This window comes from Pinus tabuliformis, chromosome 9 (genome assembly GCF_031772625.1).
Source record: "Pinus tabuliformis cultivar Carrire ecotype Pingquan chromosome 9, CPIR1, whole genome shotgun sequence".
Lineage (NCBI taxonomy): Eukaryota > Viridiplantae > Streptophyta > Pinopsida > Pinales > Pinaceae > Pinus > Pinus tabuliformis.
The window spans coordinates 922,917,710-922,937,872 of record NC_142307.1 but is presented as its reverse complement, the minus strand read 5'-3'; the positions used below and the strand labels follow the sequence as shown (position 1 = coordinate 922,937,872).

Below are 20,163 nucleotides of genomic sequence, written 5' to 3'. Positions count from 1 at the left end.
CTCGAAGGCCCTATTAACTACTCCTACATGCTATTTAACTAATTCATTAATTACAAACATGCTGAGCTGTAATTACACAAAATCCTAATCAAACTAAAACACTAATTCCATTCTCCTCGTATGCTTGATTCTTCTTGGATCCTTGACAGCTGTCCTCCTTCAGTTAGGCTGAGATGGCTGAGCTAAAGATGCAAGGAACGCTGACTTTGGATGCTTGAAAGCGCTGATGGCTCATTAATTGACCAAAAGATGTGCTCTATTTTAACGGTCTCTGTCTCCCAACATTCTCCGAAAGTGTAGCAGCATGTTCCCAAATCTTTTAATAACCCCAGGTATGGAATGCTGCCATGTTTTTGATGTGCTGTAGGTGGTATTGATAGACAGGTGTTTCTCTTCCTCAACTCCCGCTCACAGTATCACAATAGCTGCTCTGCGCTTAAAATCATCACCTACAGCAGTTTCGTAGCGCGCTACGAAACTGCTGTGTAATTAAAAAAAACACAGTTTACCTCTAAACTCCTCACAAAATTGAATAGCTGCTGTTTACTAAGCTTCACGGTTGCCATTTGAAGGATACTGCCATCGTAGACAAACCCACTGGTTGCAGCTGTTGCTATTGGTCATTATGTAAAAAACTACCCTATTGGTGGCTTCCTTTAGATATGCTTGTTGATGTGTTGCTTTCAGCAGATGAGTCATAACAAGTCTCAGTTTGTGCCTTGATTTTTTCAAGTGAAGCTTTCTTACAGGATATAGTATCTGAAGGTTGGGAGATTTATTTTGAGAAACTTCTCCAGTTTCCATGTCTCGAAAGGAGGTAATGATTGCTTCCAACTCCACTGCGTCCATTACAGTCCCACCATCACCTTCATATTCAGACCCAACATTTAGTAATTTTTCTCTGCTTGGCTCTCCTGTACAAACGGGTGCTCCAAAAGTGCAGGTCAATTCAATCTATTCTGTGAAACCTTGTTCAAAAGACCCTTGGTATTTTAGAAAAACACAATACTAAGCCTTACTTTCTGGTCTCATATATAGAAACCGTTTACTGTCATTCCTCCATCAACGGAAATAACCTGACCAGTAATATATGAAGCTGCAGGTAGGCAAAGAAAAGCTACGAGGGATGAAACTTCATGAAGCTCAGCAAGACGCTTTAAAGGAGTACGATCAAGTATCTTTTCTACAAACTCTTTGTCTTCCAAGAGCTTCTCCACGAGTGATGTTTTGGTATACCATGGTGCCACACAGTTAACACGTATGTTGTCACTTGCCCACTCACATGCAAGATTCTTTGTGAGTTGGTTCATTGCTCCTTTGCTGGCGGCATATATGGTACCAGAGAAAATAACTACAACACCAGCAACAGATGAAATGAAAACAACGCTTCCCTTTTCTGATGCTTTTAGTAGAGGATGTGACAGCTGAGATGGATGACAAGCTGATTCAAAGTTGGTAGACATAAGAAATGAGAAATCCTCAGCTGTATAACCCATAATGGGCTTCCTCATCTTTGTACCAACATTATTAATCCACATATTGAGTTTCCCATTGCAAAACGAATAACATTTTCAATCAGCTCCTCTCATGCTGAACGAGATGATAAATCACAGACTGTACCATCAACCCGCAGCCCAGATTCCTTCCACTGAGTCAAACATTCATTAAAATCCTTCTCTGCATGCGAACATGTATAAACAGCAGCTCCTAAACTAGTTAATTTCTCCACAACAGCACGTCCAATTTCTTTTGTACCGCCAGTGACTAGGGCCGTCATGCCTTGCAGCGACCACCTCTGTTGTCTGCTACTTAAACTCTTCCCCATCCTACTCTATGTGCATGAAAAAATACAACCCAACTTTGCAAAACACTTGATGAAATGAGTTCTCGGGATCCTATCTATTATCTCCTGGGCGCGCAGCAACAGACAAATTCAAGACATCTACTGTATAATTGTATGGTTGTTCGCGTATTAGTTCAGGAGTCATATAAAGCAGGGTCCCTTTGATTGAACGAAGCACCATCGTATTGCAAGGCATAGCTCTTGCAAATCCAAAAGTCGCAAAGCTTGACAACACCTCCAGCACCATATGAGACCAAATTCAGAAAATCTGAAACAACTTCATTAGGATCCCCGGTAACTGCAACTCATAGACAACTCTGATTTTTCGAGAATCATCTTGTGAGCAACGCTCAAGCGTCCCGCATATGAATCGAAGAGCTCTCAAACACACTAACAGTTACTTGTAAACCCTCTCCAAAGTTTGGAGTTGACAAATACGATTCTGTTGGCTCTGGAGAATAAAATTGCAGGCCCTTTCTTATGCGCTCCTTAACCCATACAAAGCAGGATCTGACTTCATTATTTTGTTCATAGCTTGGGCCAAAAGAGGCGGCTTTGAACCAGGAAAGCAATTACCAAATGCAGAATGTAAATTGTAAGCAAGATCGATTGCAATCATAACACCAGTGGGTGATGAATAAATAAACATATTATCTGTTGTAAAGTCTAAGAATTTAGCTCTCGTACACCGTTCACGGTCATGAGGATCTAATCTATCATGATACCGATTATGTGGACACATATAGATCAACCAAACAGGCAAACCTATCTGCTGCAGTGCCATTTGTATTTATCAATTATGTTCATGCAAACGGCCTGGAATTGCGGTTTCTATTGAGAAGCGCATTATGTCCACTTTATGACCACCGCAACCCTTTGCTTGTACAACTGTCAACCGTTTCTTTGCAAGCACCCATATTTTAATCTATTGCATTACCGCCAATCTTGGAACATGAGTAATACAGAAAGGTAGCTCATTTCCATTCCTTACATAACGATATTTCCCTGGTAATTTTAGCAGAAAATGTTGACCGAATGCTCTCCCTTTCCTGGAATGTCTTGCTAAAAATCTTGATCTTAGAAGTATTTTCTCGAACTGCATATTCTCCATCTGAGGCCCAAACAAATTTGAGTACAGATCCAAAAGATCTATTCCTTCATGCCAGTGTTATATAAATTATGTATTCACCATCACCACATACAACAACAAATCTTCCATTTGGATTAATATTAGCAAAGGGGATCTAAATTTTCCCATAAAGACCCTTCAAACGAGAACGGAATTTGGAGGACAACAGTCAGTCTGGAGCGGAGTTCTTTGAGAAAGACATTGGATATATCCACATTATCAATAAATGTTTTCCCATCAGAGATTGGAGTAAGACGAAATATATCATTAAGGACACTAGACCTGTTCTTCCAGCTATTCCAACCTGCTCAGTCATGCTGAAGATGTCCCTACTCAGTGAATCCCCAATTTCGTAGCGCTGCCAGTGCAAGATCAGTGTTTCCGCTACGAAATCACTAAAACAGGTGGCGCTGCGAAACTGCTAAAGGATTCATGCGCTGCAAAAACACTTTGCCCTTAAGCTAAACTGAAAAATTTTTTGCAACACTATTTTCAGTGATAACAGTGGCTCCACTTGGGATAGTGTGCCCTTGTGGTACTCTAAGAACTCGCAGGTCCATTGCCTTATCTGTTTATGACAAACAGAAATTTGCTTGACAAGCATGACTGTAGGAGAAAGAAAGCTACATCTACTGAAAAAAGAAATGCTCAGTTAACCTTGAGCTTATTTGCATTTACCTCTACCTACCTACCCTAACCATTTCAACTTTTTTTCTGCTCAATCAATATGAAATTTCCAATGTAGCCAATCCTCTGCTTTATCTGATATTTGATTTCTTTGACCGCATTGGAGTTCAGAGCCAATCTGACAGTGTGATGACCGTTGCCACTGAAATTGTTTCTGATCTTCTTTGAAAAACTGAAATACTGGAGAGTAAAACTCTTCCATGTAATCAGCTACCGGATCCCAGAATACATGATCAGCTTGGTTCTCCTTGTAACTTTCCAGCTGTGCAAACTGATCTTCAACCACAGTGTTCAATTCCTCCATCGTGAAAGAGAAAGGAACCAGCATAGTCTCCTTGCGTTCTGCCATAGAAAGCTTTTGAGAATAATGATCATGATCATGAAAACTGTATGCCTGAATTTGTCCTTCTAAACCTTCAATTTCTTTTTCAAGGTCCTCAGCAAATTCATCCAAAAATCTCATCCTATCCTCTGCCTTGCAGTCAAAAGATTTTAGATATGAGGATAATGACAAAGAAAAATTTTCATTTGTTTCTTCTTTACTATGATCATCATTCCATTGTTTGAAACCTTCAACTGAGGGAGAGTCTGCCACCAACTCTGACCTATCTATCCATTCCTCCAAAAACATGAGCCAAAGGTCTTGAAATGACTTAATGGATTTGGCAGGCAAGCATTCAACCCATTGTTTGCACTTTCCTTGAAGTGAATCATAGAATAACCTTATACAAACATCCTCATGTTTAACTCTCAGAAGCTCTAAAAATTCACAAAAATCTGATATATGATTCAAGGTTAAACTCAAATCTTCTCCATTGTATTTGGGACCATTCCTTAGAAAATATGCATCCTTGGGAAAATGATTTGGGAAACCATGAATTCCTGAGAAATCTATGCATGCATACCTTGAACAAAGAATGGCAGCTTCTAGGTCCTTCATAACTCCAGTGGAATCACCATAAATGTATAAACCTTGAATTCTTCAACAATTGAGTCGCCAAGGTAGTTTTGCAGCCTCGAAAATCATTTTGAACTCCTGCTACCTTCAGAAATCCAATCTTCAAATTACGGGAGAGAGTAAGCTTCAGGCTCCCGGCAGACGCACCAAAATGTTATCACAAAATCAGTACTAAGGGCTGCAACCAAGTAAGATTTTATGTAACTCTTTCAACCAGACTTTAGACTAGGAATTAGCCTTCCTAGTCAGAGAGGGCTCTCTCACAGACTTTTGATAGAAATCAATCACAACAACAGAGGGCTAACTCTTCACACACTTATGAAAATAAAGCTGGTTGGACACACATCAAATTTGGTCTTCATTGGGCTATGGAGTCTCACACATTTAATAAACAAAAGTACAGTCATTTCATGGAAGTCAAGGCTCTTTGCATCAGATGTTCAAACATATTTCACATAAGCCATAGCTTGCTAAACATACAGGAAGTCAGAGCATTAAAAATGAATTCTAAGTGATTATGCTATAACAAGGCTATAAAAGAACATTGAGAGAATACACCACCATCACATTTGAACAAAATAATCCATTGAGAATCTTGAGAAGAAACAACCACTGTTTTACTATTACTGTAATAAGTCTTTACATTTGCCCAAATAAACTCTGTTTTTGTATAAAATATCCAACCCCTATTACATCCTAATCTGATCCCTTTATAGGAATTTATTCCTCTCTCTAGAATGGGCTCGAAGGCCCTATTAACTACTCCTACATGCTATTTAACTAATTCATTAATTACAAACATGCTGAGCTGTAATTACACAAAATCCTAATCAAACTAAAACACTAATTCCATTCTCCTCGTATGCTTGATTCTTCTTGGATCCTTGACAGCTGTCCTCCTTCAGTTAGGCTGAGATGGCTGAGCTAAAGATGCAAGGAACGCTGACTTTGGATGCTTGAAAGCGCTGATGGCTCATTAATTGACCAAAAGATGTGCTCTATTTTAACGGTCTCTGTCTCCCAACATTCTCCGAAAGTGTAGCAGCATGTTCCCAAATCTTTTAATAACCCCAGGTATGGAATTCTGCCATGTTTCTGATGTGCTGTAGGTGGTATTGATAGACAGGTGTTTCTCTTCCTCAACTCCCGCTCACAGTATCACAATAGCTGCTCTGCGCTTAAAATCATCACCTACAGCAGTTTCGTAGCGCGCTACGAAACTGCTGTGTAATTAAAAAAACACAGTTTACCTCTAAACTCCTCACAAAATTGAATAGCTGCTGTTTACTAAGCTTCACGGTTGCCATTTGAAGGATACTGCCATCATAGACAAACCCACTGGTTGCAGCTGTTGCTATTGGTCATTATGTAAAAAACTACCCTGTTGGTGGCTTCCTTTAGATATGCTTGTTGATGTGTTGCTTTCAGCAGATGAGTCATAACAAGTCTCAGTTTGTGCCTTGATTTTTTCAAGTGAAGCTTTCTTACAGGATATAGTATCTGAAGGTTGGGAGATTTATTTTGAGAAACTTCTCCAGTTTCCATGTCTCGAAAGGAGGTAATGATTGCTTCCAACTCCACTGCGTCCATTACAGTCCCCCCATCACCTTCATATTCAGACCCAACATTTAGTAATTTGTCTCTGCTTGGCTCTCCTGTACAAACGGGTGCTCCAAAAGTGCAGGTCAATTCAATCTATTCTGTGAAACCTTGTTCAAAAGACCCTTGGTATTTTAGAAAAACACAATACTAAGCCTTACTTTCTGGTCTCATATATAGAAACTGTTTACTGTCATTCCTCCATCAACGGAAATAACCTGACCAGTAATATATGAAGCTGCAGGTAGGCAAAGAAAAGCTACGAGGGATGAAACTTCATGAAGCTCAGCAAGACGCTTTAAAGGAGTACGATCAAGTATCTTTTCTACAAACTCTTTGTCTTCCAAGAGCTTCTCCACGAGTGATGTTTTGGTATACCATGGTGCCACATAGTTAACACGTATGTTGTCACTTGCCCACTCACATGCAAGATTCTTTGTGAGTTGGTTCATTGCTCCTTTGCTGGCGGCATATATGGTACCAGAGAAAATAACTACAACACCAGCAACAGATGAAATGAAAACAACGCTTCCCTTTTCTGATGCTTTTAGTAGAGGATGTGACAGCTGAGATGGATGACAAGCTGATTCAAAGTTGGTAGACATAAGAAATGAGAAATCCTCAGCTGTATAACCCATAATGGGCTTCCTCATCTTTGTACCAACATTATTAATCCACATAGTGAGTTTCCCATTGCAAAACGAATAACATTTTCAATCAGCTCCTCTCATGCTGAACGAGATGATAAATCACAGACTGTACCATCAACCTGCAGCCCAAATTCCTTCCACTGAGTCAAACATTCATTAAAATCCTTCTCTGCATGCGAACATGTATAAACAGCAGCTCCTAAACTAGTTAATTTCTCCACAACAGCACGTCCAATTTCTTTTGTACCGCCAGTGACTAGGGCCGTCATGCCTTACAGCGACCACCTCTGTTGTCTGCTACTTAAACTCTTCCCCATCCTACTCTATGTGCATGAAAAAATACAACCCAACTTTGCAAAACACTTGATGAAATGAGTTCTCGGGATCCTATCTATTATCTCCTGGGCGCGCAGCAACAGAAAAATTCAAGACATCTACTGTATAATTGTATGGTTGTTCACGTATTAGTTCAGGAGTCATATAAAGCAGGGTCCCTTTGATTGAACGAAGCACCATCGTATTGCAAGACATAGCTCTTGCAAATCCAAAAGTCGCAAAGCTTGACAACACCTTCAGCACCATATGAGACCAAATTCAGAAAATCTGAAACAACTTCATTAGGATCCCCGGTAACTGCAACTCATAGACAACTCTGATTTTTCGAGAATCATCTTGTGAGCAACGCTCAAGCGTCCCGCATATGAATCGAAGAGCCCTCAAACACACTAACAGTTACTTGTAAACCCTCTCCAAAGTTTGGAGTTGACAAATACGATTCTGTAGGCTCCGGAGAATAAAATTGCAGGCCCTTTCTTATGCGCTCCTTAACCCATACAAAGCAGGATCTGACTTCATTATTTTGTTCATAGCTTGGGCCGAAAGAGGCGGCTTTGAAACAAGAAAGCAATTACCAAATGCAGAATGTAAATTGTAAGCAAGATCGATTGCAATCATAACACCAGTGGGTGATGAATAAATAAACATATTATCTGTTGTAAAGTCTAAGAATTTAGCTCTCGTACACCGTTCACGGTCATGAGGATCTGATCTATCATGATACCGATTATGTGGACACATATAGATCAACCAAACAGGCAAACCTATCTGCTGCAGTGCCATTTGTATTTATCAATTATGTTCATGCAAACGGCCTGGAATTGCGGTTTCTATTGAGAAGCGCATTATGTCCACTTTATGACCACCGCAACCCTTTGCTTGTACAACTGTCAACCGTTTCTTTGCAAGCACCCATATTTTAATCTATTGCATTACCGCCAATCTTGGAACATGAGTAATACATAAAGGTAGCTCATTTCCATTCCTTACATAACGATATTTCCCTGGTAATTTTAGCAGAAAATGTTGACCGAATGCTCTCCCTTTCCTGGAATGTCTTGCTAAAAATCTTGATCTTAGAAGTATTTTCTCGAACTGCATATTCTCCATCTGAGGCCCAAACAAATTTGAGTACAGATCCAAAAGATCTATTCCTTCATGCCAGTGTTATATAAATTATGTATTCACCATCACCACATACAACAACAAATCTTCCATTTGGATTAATATTAGCAAAGGGGATCTAAATTTTCCCATAAAGACCCTTCAAACGAGAATGGAATTTGGAGGACAACAGTCAGTCTGGAGCGGAGTTCTTTGAAAAAGACATTGGATATATCCACATTATCAATAAATGTTTTCCCATCAGAGATTGGAGTAAGACGAAATATATCATTAAGGACACTAGACTTGTTCTTCCAGCTATTCCAACCTACTCAGTCATGCTGAAGATGTCCCTGCTCAGCGAATCCCCAATTTCGTAGCGCTGCCAGTGCAAGATCAGTGTTTCCGCTACGAAATCACTAAAACAGGTGGCGCTGCGAAACTGCTAAAGGATTCATGCGCTGCAAAAACACTTTGCCCTTAAGCTAAACTGAAAAAAATTTTGCAACACTATTTTCAGTGATAACAGGTTTTATAACTATGTAAAAATGTGCTTTGAATGCTATTTGAAATAAATTTCTACTCATGCCTTGGAATTATTGCCACCTTTTGTCCATTAATCTTTGATCAGCTGCTCCTTGTTGATGCTTTTAAGTGCCTCATGTCTTCATAATAGGTTCTTGGTCATACCTGCATTTGATTTCATGATTATGTAAATAACATCTGACTGTTAGTTTTGAAAAACAGAGTGATGGCTGCGGAAACTAGGTTCAGCTGCGGAAACTGACACAGCAATCATATGACTGAATAGAAATGGCTAGATTATAACTCACTGAATGAAAATGGTCATGAAAATTTTTTTTATTGGTGGAATGAAACGAAATGGATGAAATGGAGTGGAAAGAAATGAAGTGGAGTGGAATGAAATGAAGTGGAATGTCACAAAACTGTGAAATGAGAGAGAGAATTTTTTTTGGAAAATATAGGGTGTCAGGAGTTCTTGATTTTTTCCCTGTATTTTCTGTATAAGATTGTCAATTAGTGATTGGGTTTCAAGCTTACACACATTTTTATTTTTTTATTTATTTGTTTTTTCATGTAAAAATAGAAAGGAACAAAGGCTAGGCTGGTCGAGAAGAAGGATTCTTCTTCACCAGCCTTATTGCAGAACTATTTTGAAATATTTTGACAAATCCCTATTTTGAGAGTGGCTTATGATAAATCTTTAATCTGTGGCCATTCAAAATAAGAGGAGTTTGATGTTCATCAATGGTTTTGATTCTTACCGCTCCATTGCTAAATATTTTGTCAATCTCATATGGCCCAAGCCAATGAGTCTGAAATTTTCCTTTAAAATCTTTAAACTTGGAATCAAATAGCAATGCCCAATCTCCTTCTTGAAACTTTTTCTCTTTGATGTATTTGTCATGCCACTTAGCTCTTTGATATTGAACTAGATCAATTCTTAGAATTGCCTCTTGTATGATCTCATCTAGCTCATTCAACTGCTCCATTCTGTGCTTTTAGGCTTCTGATAGATCCATCCCTAACTGAACTGCCATCTTGAAAGTTTTGACTTGGAACTCAATGGGGAGCTGGACTCCTTTCCCATAAACAAGTTCATAGGGAGAATGTCCTGTTGTATTTCTCCATGTAGTTTTGTAGGCCCACAAGGCTTCAGGAAGCCTTTCTGCCCAATCTCTTCTGTGTAAATAAACAGTTTTGGTGATGATGCCTTCAATAACTTTGTTTGTAGACTCCACTTGATCATTTGCTTGTGGATGGTAAGAAGTAGATTTTCTATGCTTGATCTTGTATTCTTCCATCAGCTTCTCCACCAGGTTGGATGTGAATTGACTTCCCTGATCTGTCACAATTTCTCTTGGAACACCAAAGCGAGTAAAAATATCCTCATAAAGAAAACTAACAACTGAATTTTCAGTAGCAGAAAATAATGCTTTGGCTTCTACCCATTTAGTGACATAATCAGTACATACCAATATATACTTTTTTTGTTTAGATGGTGGGTTGATAGGTCCAATGAAATCTAAAGCCCATTTTTCAAAGGGTTTGATGAGTACCTGTGGCTGCAATGGAATTTCATTTGAAAGGGTAGGTTTCCCTACTCTTTGGCAGCTGTCTCACCTTTTGACATATTGTTTTGCATCTTTGAAAAGGGATGGCAAATAATATCCCAAAGAGAGGATTTTATAGGCTGTCTTTTTGTCAGCAAAGTGTCTGCCGCATGGTTCATCATGACATGCTTTGAGGATATCAGGCATTTCATCTTCCCTAACACATCTTCTGATCACAAGATCTGACCCTGTTTTAAACAATTCGTTAGAAATCCATGAATATTTTGAACTCTCCTGAATAATCTTTCTTATTTCACCAGGAAATAAATGTGGAGGCAGTTTTGCTGTAACCAAATAGTTAGCTATATCTGCATACCAAGGAGTCTTAGTAGTTACTGCAAATAAATATTCATCAGGAAACTTGTCCTCTACAGGAGAATCTTATTTAGTATTCTAAATTCTAGACAAGAAATCAGCTACTGTATTTTGTTTCCCTGGTCTATCCAACACAGTAATATTGAATTCTTGTAAACGTAAGAGCCACCTTGTAACTCTGCCATTAGTAACAGGTTTGTTCATTAGATATCTAATTGCAGAATGATCAGTATGAATAAAATTTTCATAGCCTGTTATATAATATCTAAACTTATTGATTGCATGAACAACAGCTAAGAACTCTTTTTCAGTCACAGTATAGTTCAACTCAGTGGGAGTTAAATTTTTACTGGTATAGTAAATGGCATAAGGAACTAAATCTTTTTGACCCAACACAACCCCTAGAGCTGTATCTAAAGAATCTGTAGAAATATGGAAGGGAAGTTTCCAATTTGGTCCTCTCAAGATAGGTGCTTCAGATATTCTTGTTTTCAAAGTTTCAAATCCGGATTGATAATCAGGATCCCATTTGAATTCACAGTCTTTTGTAAGCAATTTTAAGAGTGGAAATGCTATTTTAGTGAATTTCTCTATAAATCTTCTATAGTACCCAGTAAATCCCAGAAAACTTCTAACATCTTTTTGACAATTTGGAATAGGCAACTTGGAGATGACTTCAACTTTTGATCTATCAACTTTAATCCCATTCCCTGAAATGTGATGTCCCAAAACAATACCTTCAGTAAACATCATAAAACATTTTTCATGACTTAATGAAATGTTTGTTTCTTTACATCTTATAAGGACTTTTTCCAAATTCTCTAATGCCTCTTCAAATGAATCACCATAAACTGTAAAATCATCCATATAAACCTCTACACAATCATGGATTAGATCAGAAAAATTCCTAGTACTGCTCTTTGGAATGTTGCGGGTGCATTACACAATCCAAAATGAAGCACTCAATAAGCAAAAGTTCCCCATGGACAGGTAAATGTGGTCTTATCTTGACCTTCAGGTGCTACGTGAATTTGATTATAGCCACTAAACCATCCAGAAATGAAAAGTACTTTTTGCCTGCTAATGTATCTAATACTTGATCGATAAAGGGCAAAGGAAAGTGATCCTTCAAAGTTTCTTTATTCAATTCCCTGTAATCAATGCATACCCTCCATTTACCATTCTTTTTAGGTATTATAACCAAAGGAGAAACCCATCGGCTATCTGAAATTGGATAAATGAAGTTTACATTAGGTAGTTTTTGGAGCTCTTTTTTCACTATCTCCCTAAGGTTTGGATTCATCCTTCTCGGAGGTTGTTTGATTGGTCTACTGTTTTCCTCGATGTAGATGTGATGAATGCAAGTCTTAGGGTCAATACCTTTCATATCAGTATACTCCCATGCAAATGCAGTAGAATATTTTTGCAAGATTTTGGTTAGCTCTTCCTGTTGTGACTTTTCCAAATTTTGTTTGATATTCAATGTTTTACCTGGAAAAATCGCAATGGTGGAACTACTGAACTCTTCCATAGAGTAAAGAGACATTTGTCTTGATGATAAGTACTCAATGTCAGAATCTAACTGAAATTGTGTGTGGTCATATTCTGAAGATGTTTCAAAGTTTTCTAATGTGTTCAGAATTTGACTATCTTCACTGATTTTAGAAATGGTAAAGATAGGTTGTATAGTGTCCTCATCATCGATCCATTCATTATCTCCTCCACCTCCACCATTGTTGCCTCCATTATTTCCTCCTCCTCTACCCCTACCTATAAATCCATTTACTACTTCCTCCATCATGGTAGTTTCCTCAGCGTCTTCTGGTTCTTCTATCAAGGGTGGATGAGATAGAGTTTCTTCCTTCTCTTCTTCGGGTGATTCTATTTCTTTGATTACAATATGTTCCCTTGTAGAAGTAAAGAAAGATTCTTCTCCTAGATCAGATTTAGTAGATAGTGTGGGAGAACCCTCAAATTTAACTTCTGCTCCTTGAATTCCATGAATCCTAAGGCTGGGAGTAGATGGGGGTGAATCTTGGCTATGCCTTGAAGTAGCTGGATTTGTAAAAATCGAACTCTTGGCCCTATTTATAAACCTTCCCCTAGAATATCTTGCTCTATGCATGTCATTTTTTTTTTTTTTTTATCTTCAAGTCAGGCTAATAATTCTCTTTCTGATCTTCCAGATCACACTAGGTGCAAGAAGAGAGCATACTCAAGAAATTATTGAACCAATAACTCTCATTTCTGATCCTCCAGATCACACTAGTTACAAGAGGAGAGCATACTTTGGGAAGTTATCAATTTTTCCCTTCTTTGATTTTTTTTTTTTTAAGAAATTGGCTACCTAGTTACACTTCCCCGGCAATGGCGCCAAAATGTTTTGTCAATTTAGAGTGTCCTAAATTGCTATATTAATTATCAATCTAAGAGTCGTAAACTGTTGAAGTGTGGCACACTATATGTGCAAGATAACCTATTTCTTACTTTTTGTTGTTTTTGATTTTTTTTTGTTTATTTTGTTTTGGGGGTTTTTATCTTTGTTTATCTCCTAATGTGAAATGGAAATTCTATCCCTGAGTTTTAAGATTACTTTAAAAGACAAGTATGGATATAAATTTTCAAGGCAATTATGTCCTTTATAATGATTTCCAAAACTTCAAACTTCAGAGGGCCTTAGAACATACTAATGATGAAATTAATTCCTAGAAGAAGATGAAAATGTGCCACTATTCTAATCAAACAAACAGTGAACTATTGATCATGAAACCATTATCCCTGTTGTTGTCTAAATAAAAAAGAAATGAATTAATCTATTACACTCAAAGAAATCCAAAATTTGCAAGTAAAGTAAAACTAAAATCAAATTACATCGATTCATAGTCTGACCCCTCGCCAGTTAGTCCAGCTATGGCTTTTGGATGTAATCATCAACAACTTGAGAAATCTGATATCTAATTGTAGAAAAGTAAAACTAAAATCAAATCAGATCAATTCATAGTCTGACCCCTCACCAGTTAGTCCAGCTATTGCTTTCGGAGGTAATCATCAACAACTTGAGCAATCTGATATCTAATTGCAGAAAAGTAAAACTAAAATCAAATCACATCAATTCATAGTCTGACCCCTCGCCAGTTAGTCCAACTATGGCTTTCGGAGGTAATCATCAATGATATGAGTAACTTTATTTCTAAACTAACTAAGAAAGCCAATGAATAAGACTGAAATAAACAAAACAGAACTGGAATTAAAAGCTAAGAAAAACAAGTCAGCAGAAAGACTGATTCCATGTCACTAGTTTTTGCAAAAGGGAATGTATGAAGATGCATGGGCCTACTGTGATCTAGAACATACACACTGATCAGCGTTAACATCAATGTACAAAGCATGTAAAATTATGAACAAGAATGAAGCGTTAGTACCATAGTAAATGAAATATACATAAGTGAATAACTATGGCATATTTGCAATAAACATAAAAATAAACACAGCATGAAACTGTACAGCAATAAGAAACAAAACCTTTGCGTGTGCAGGGGCCCTCTGCACAACTTCGGGCAACAACTATCAATCAAGAATTACGCTCACGCAATCATGTAGAAACAGAGTCTTCTCATATATTTCAAAACGTCGTCACAACAATGAAACTAATGTCAGGACACAGTGGGTTTTTTTAACAGCAAAATTATATTAAAAAAACTAACTCCTATGCGTATAGAAACACATTATTTATAAAAAAAGTTACATAACTATTTTCCTGTAAAATACGCTGACAGAGGACACGTAAACGACAACATCCATGGATTTAGCATCATGGTTGCCGATATTATGCAATCTATTGAAAACGGCTTGTTGGATTCACATCGTGGGCAACCTACAGGTGTCAGCGAGCCTCTAGAGATCTAGAAACGGCCATGAAAATCTTTCACGTGCTTGGGAACACAGTCCTGTTGTCGTAGGACTCTTTTGTTTGACCACCGCTTGACCACCCTTGACCACAGCTTCCCCTGATGAATCCAACTGAGCCAATAGGACTCAGTCCATGTCCAAGTCATTTCCAACTTGCCCATGTGGCTCGCTTTGCCTGATGACATCTGCAATGTAGACTTTAACAAAAACAACTGCGGAAAGTTGAAGCAGTTGTGGAAAGTGACAGGATTCCGCAGCTCGATGAGCAAAAATCTAGTTCAAACAGCAGACACAAAACATAGTTAAAAAAACCACTTTAAATGCTCTTTTATGATTAATATGCAATGATGTTAATAGCTTAGGAGATCCAGGTGAATGGAAAGAATCTAGGAAAGTGTATAGGAAAGATGCATGTTTAGGGCTCAAGAAAGGGCATCATTATTGGAAAACCACAGCTCACAAGATCTTGAGAGCTGGGTATTATTGGCCTACTATGTTCTCTGAGGTGTTTTTTTTTGTGAAGTCTTATGACAAATGTCAAAGGTTTGCAGGAAGACAACAGCTAAAATCTCTGCCCTTGAAGCCAGTGCACGCCAATGGTCCCTTCCAGCAGTGGGGCTTGGACTTCATAGGTGAGATCAATCCACATTCCAGTGGCCATCACAAATGGATCTTGGAGCCACTGGTTATTTCACCAAATGGATTGAGGCTATACCCACCAACAATGCTAATCATCAGGTTATCATAAAGTTCTTGAATGAGAATATTTTCACTAGATTTGGCTGCCCAACCAAACTAGTCACTGATAATGCAACAGCTTTCAGGGCAGAAGAATTGGTGGACATGCGTGAATCCATGGGCATTCAATTAGTGCATTATACCTCATATTATCCTCAAGGAAATGGCCTGGAAGAATCATCTATCAAGAGTCTTGTAAGGATAATAAAAAAACTATTGGAGGACAACAAAAAGAACTAGGATTCCAAGTTGAAGTTTGCACTATGGGCTGATAGAGTTACCAACAAGAAGTCCAGGGGAAATTTTCCATTTAAGTTGGTTTATGGCACTGATGTTGTTTTTCCTATCTAGTTGATTCTCCCTGTGGCCAAATTCTTGCAAGAAGAACAGGATGAAGAGAATGACATGGTGAGGAGAATGAGTAACTTGGTTGAATTACAGCAAATCAAAGAACAACTGGTTGAGAAGTCAAGAATTCATCAGAAGAAGGTCAAAGAAACCTTTGATATAAAGGCAAAGATGGACAGTTTTCAAGTTGGTAACTGGGTTCTCAAATGGGATGCATTGAAGGAAAAGGGACGGGACTGTTTGTCATTGCTCAAGTTCAGATGAACAATACTTTCATTCTGCACAATTTGGAGGGGGAAGGTGTTTTTGATGGCCCAATGAATGGGCGGTTTTTGAAACTTTGCTTCATATGAGGCTTTAAGGCCTTAATATTGTAATAGATTTTTTCAGTTTTTGTTTTCTATGCAAATAAACTCCATGCCCAATGGAACACTAGGAGATAAGTTTGTTTTGGTTGTTACTGGAAAGGTAGTAATCTGCAGTTCTTGAAACCTCACAGGGAGGCTTTCATCCCAAGAAGGAGCCAGTGTTAGCCTTGAGGTGCAGTGCTACTATTTTAACGGAAATGTCCCCTGTTTTAGCTTCAATGGTCCAAGTCTCCTCTTGCTCCGCTTTGGCCATGAGCATTTAAAAACCCGTGACCATACAATTATCACAATACGAAGGAAAACACGAGAAAACCCACAGCCGAACCATAAGCCAGACTTAAAAAATTATACACCCGCACTCATAAATATCGGTGGATCCGCTCTCGGTTCATCTCCTTTCTGTTGTGCTCTCCATTCTCCGATCTCCGATTAGATCAATCTCCACCACCTAACCAACATCCGACCGTTGATCCACACCATCCAATGACCCCCGTACCCCACTTCCCACCAGTCACTTGGGGAGGAAATTTGTTGGCCTTGTCAATGTTTTTGACAGTCGGATAGTGAACTGAAATAATAGAATGCATGGCCGAAATGGGAAAAAACAATAGCACGATGCATCCAAACCAACAGAAATGATCATGGAACATCGCTGGCATGAGTGAACCACCTGATAGCGTGGCAAAATTACCAGAATTTGATTACCATGTTCGTTAGAAATAGAGCTGTTTGAGCTCATGTTTGTCTAGTTACGACATCAAGTAGTTAGAAGACAGAGGGGATAGACTAAGACATCTCGAGCCTCAGAGAGTTCGAGAGTATTGTAAAAAGCCTATAAATGGCTGAAAGTTCAAAGTAAGACGGGTTCAACTTTTGGAGACTGTGGATACTCTGTTCCTCCCAGCGTCTCATCTTCATTCCAGTAATACAAGCTTCTTTTGCTGTTACATGTTCAATCGCCATCTTCTCCTCTATTCTAAGCTTGCACTTGAATAGGCTATTCATGTTTTCTTCGGTGTCGAATGCTAGATAACTGTCATCTTATCTCTGCATTGATAAATTAAATTTGTAAGCTTCATTTACTTTCTATAGCTATCCATTCATAGGGGTTTATGTATGTATCTGCTGGTACAGTCAGGATTCTCCATCTATTCATTGAATCTATAAACTATTGAGCATTAGTGGTCTAAAGCCTTGGCAAGTTGAGGGTGTTCATGCATGTCTTGAGTGAAAAAAAAGTGGAAACAATCATCTGACTTGATCCAAACCCCAATCCATTCCAATAGTTCAGAGAACGATATTGAAGATTTATATGTTTCCAGGCACCTCCGAGCTACAACCTAGGAGAGTTTCTTGGAGTGCTAATAGGTACTGTAATCAGTTTGATTATGAGGCAGAAGATTGCCCTTCACTGACAGCGAAGATGCACGAAAAGGGGGTACTCCGGCCCCCTCCGACCCAAAATTTACAAATGATGAGGTCTGAACCGTGCAAAGAAGACCCAAATGTAAACATAATGCTCAAGAGTGGTATGGCCAGGGGAGATGATATAGGGAAATAGCCAGAATACAACGCATGGGTTCGCAAGGCACCTACAAAGGAACCTAAGTTTGACTTGGAATGCGCGAAGGAGACATTCATGGAAGCTAAAAAGAGCTTCATAGAGGCCTCCACTTGAGGTAGTAAGGATCAACTAGAACCAGAGATGGATCCTTCAATGCTTACTACCTTTCTGGAGACATGCATGAAATTGTTGCGTGACAACAAGGCAGTCAAAGGGCTACAAGAACTTATCACTAGGTGTTCGACGTTAGGAGAACTGCGCGTGGTCTGAAAACTTGGAAAGCATGCATTGCGCACAGGAAGGGAGATGAGGTTAATTGCGCAAATAGGTGAGTACGAAATGGATCAGGTAATCCTAGATCTGGGTGCAGACGTGAATGTACTACCAAAGCAACATGGGAATGCATGGGCAGACACGCATTACAATGGTCCCCTATTCAGTTATGAATGGAAAACTAACAGAAGATTTTGCCCATGGGAAGATTGCAAGGATTGACAGTCGAAATTGAAGGCGCGAGCGTGCAATCGGATTTTGAGGTGATAGAGATTTTCAATGACAACAATCCCTATCCCACGCTACTAAGAATAGACTAGGCTACTGATATGAATGGAGTCATAAATCTAAAGAAGCGCAAAATGATCTTTGAGAAAAAGTCATTACGCGTAGTAGTACCACTAGATCCGGCCGAAGGAGTGTGATACACCGAAATGGTGCATAACGATGATAGATATGACGATCTCGACTATATCTACAAGATAACTGCATAAGGAGAGGATTGGGTGAATTTGACTGCAGATGGAAGGATTTCGTGGGAGTGCGAAAGCTCCTGCACTTCGGATTCAGACGAAGAGATAGAGTGATGGCAGAATTGGCTGCACGAAGTAACAACACTGAACTGCAACATGATGATCAGGTCATTATGTTGCGTAACAATAGAGGCAAGGGAGTTGTTGACATATGATGGATTGTCAGCGGTGGATGAATTTCTGAGCAAATTCGAAAGTGCAGTACCAGAACAACAGCAGTTCGATGCGCTAAAGTGGGCACTGCGGTCAACACCTGCACGATGGTGGGGTACGCATCAAGGAACTTTTCAAGACTGGCAGAAATATAGAAGGATGATGCGCATATGGTATGAAAAACCCTAAGTACGACTAGTAGACAAATATGACAGATGAGATGATCCAGGCACACACCTCGCGAAATGGACCAAGGTCTACGGGGAAGAGCCACAGCCTGAATGGGTGCACTTATTATACCATACCCTAGACGTCATACCCATGAATTGGTATACGGAGACGGAGCTATGCCATGGTACGGGCGAATGGGATGTCTTGCATGAGGGATTCTTGTTAACATTCACATTTGAAGATCATTGGTCAGATACTGTTGACGATGCGCTACAAGCAGTGAAAGTCGCTATCTTTAAAATACCACAGGAGCCAATGGGAGTACTTCAGCCAGAATGGGCGATACAGTTAAGCAACACACTAGAGTGTTATAACGTGAATGTTGAGGAGGATGATGAGGACCCACGGAACATTAACATTTCAGAAACAGAAGGCTCTCACGAGATTCGAGGACCATCACTTGAAAACCTCGACATCATCGCGCCACTAAAGACGAAGCAGGTCAACATTGGAATAGAGGCAGAATCAAAATACGCAACGCTTAGGGACTATTGGGACGATACCACGGTCAATAAGGTCACTGCGTTACTCCGCGAATACCAAGACTTGTTCCCGACCTAAATTACGGACTTAAAAGGGATCGTGGGCAATTTAGGGACAATGAAGATCACCTTGAAACTCGCCGCGAAGCCAATTAAGCAACGGCCTTACTACTTGAATCCAAAGTATAAGGAAAAGGTCCGCGATGAATTAGACAAAATTCTCGTAGTTGGAATTATTGAACCAGTGGAAGAATCTAACTGGGTGAGTCCTATGGTGGTATAGGAGAAAAAAATAGAAGGGTGAAATAAGAATATGCGTAGACCTCAAGAAGCTGAACGATGTCTGTGTACACTATTCATTCCCAACACCATTCACAGATGAAGTACTAGAGAATGTTGGTGGTCAGGAAGCATACTTGTTCACAGATGGGTTCTCAGGGTACCATCAGATCAAGATCGTGCCAGAAGATAGGAGTAAGACGAACTTCGCAACAGAATGGGGATGCTTTCAATACACTGTGATGCCATTTGGACTGAAGAATGCGCTAGCTATATTTTCACGCATCGTGGTAGTCGTGTTCAAAGAATACATCCAAAAATTTTTGGAGGTCTATTTGGATGATTGCATTGTTTTTGGATTAGTTAAGCACCATGTAGCGAGCTTACGTTTGATGCTGGATACTTGTCGTCGACACTAGATTGCGTTGACCCTGAAGAAGTGCACATTCCTCATTCCCTTTGGAAACCTGTTGGGACATGTGGTCTACAAACAAGGATTGATGGTGGACTCTGCAAAGATTGTCATTAT

General features: G+C 39.2%; 2 pseudogenes; both read right to left on the bottom strand.

The window, feature by feature from the left end:
* Positions 1-1,028: 1,028 nt before the first annotated feature.
* LOC149151761 (tropinone reductase homolog At5g06060 pseudogene) lies at positions 1,029-1,825 on the bottom strand (annotated as a pseudogene).
* A 4,561-nt stretch (positions 1,826-6,386) lies between these two features.
* LOC149151760 (tropinone reductase homolog At5g06060 pseudogene) lies at positions 6,387-7,183 on the bottom strand (annotated as a pseudogene).
* Positions 7,184-20,163: the final 12,980 nt, after the last annotated feature.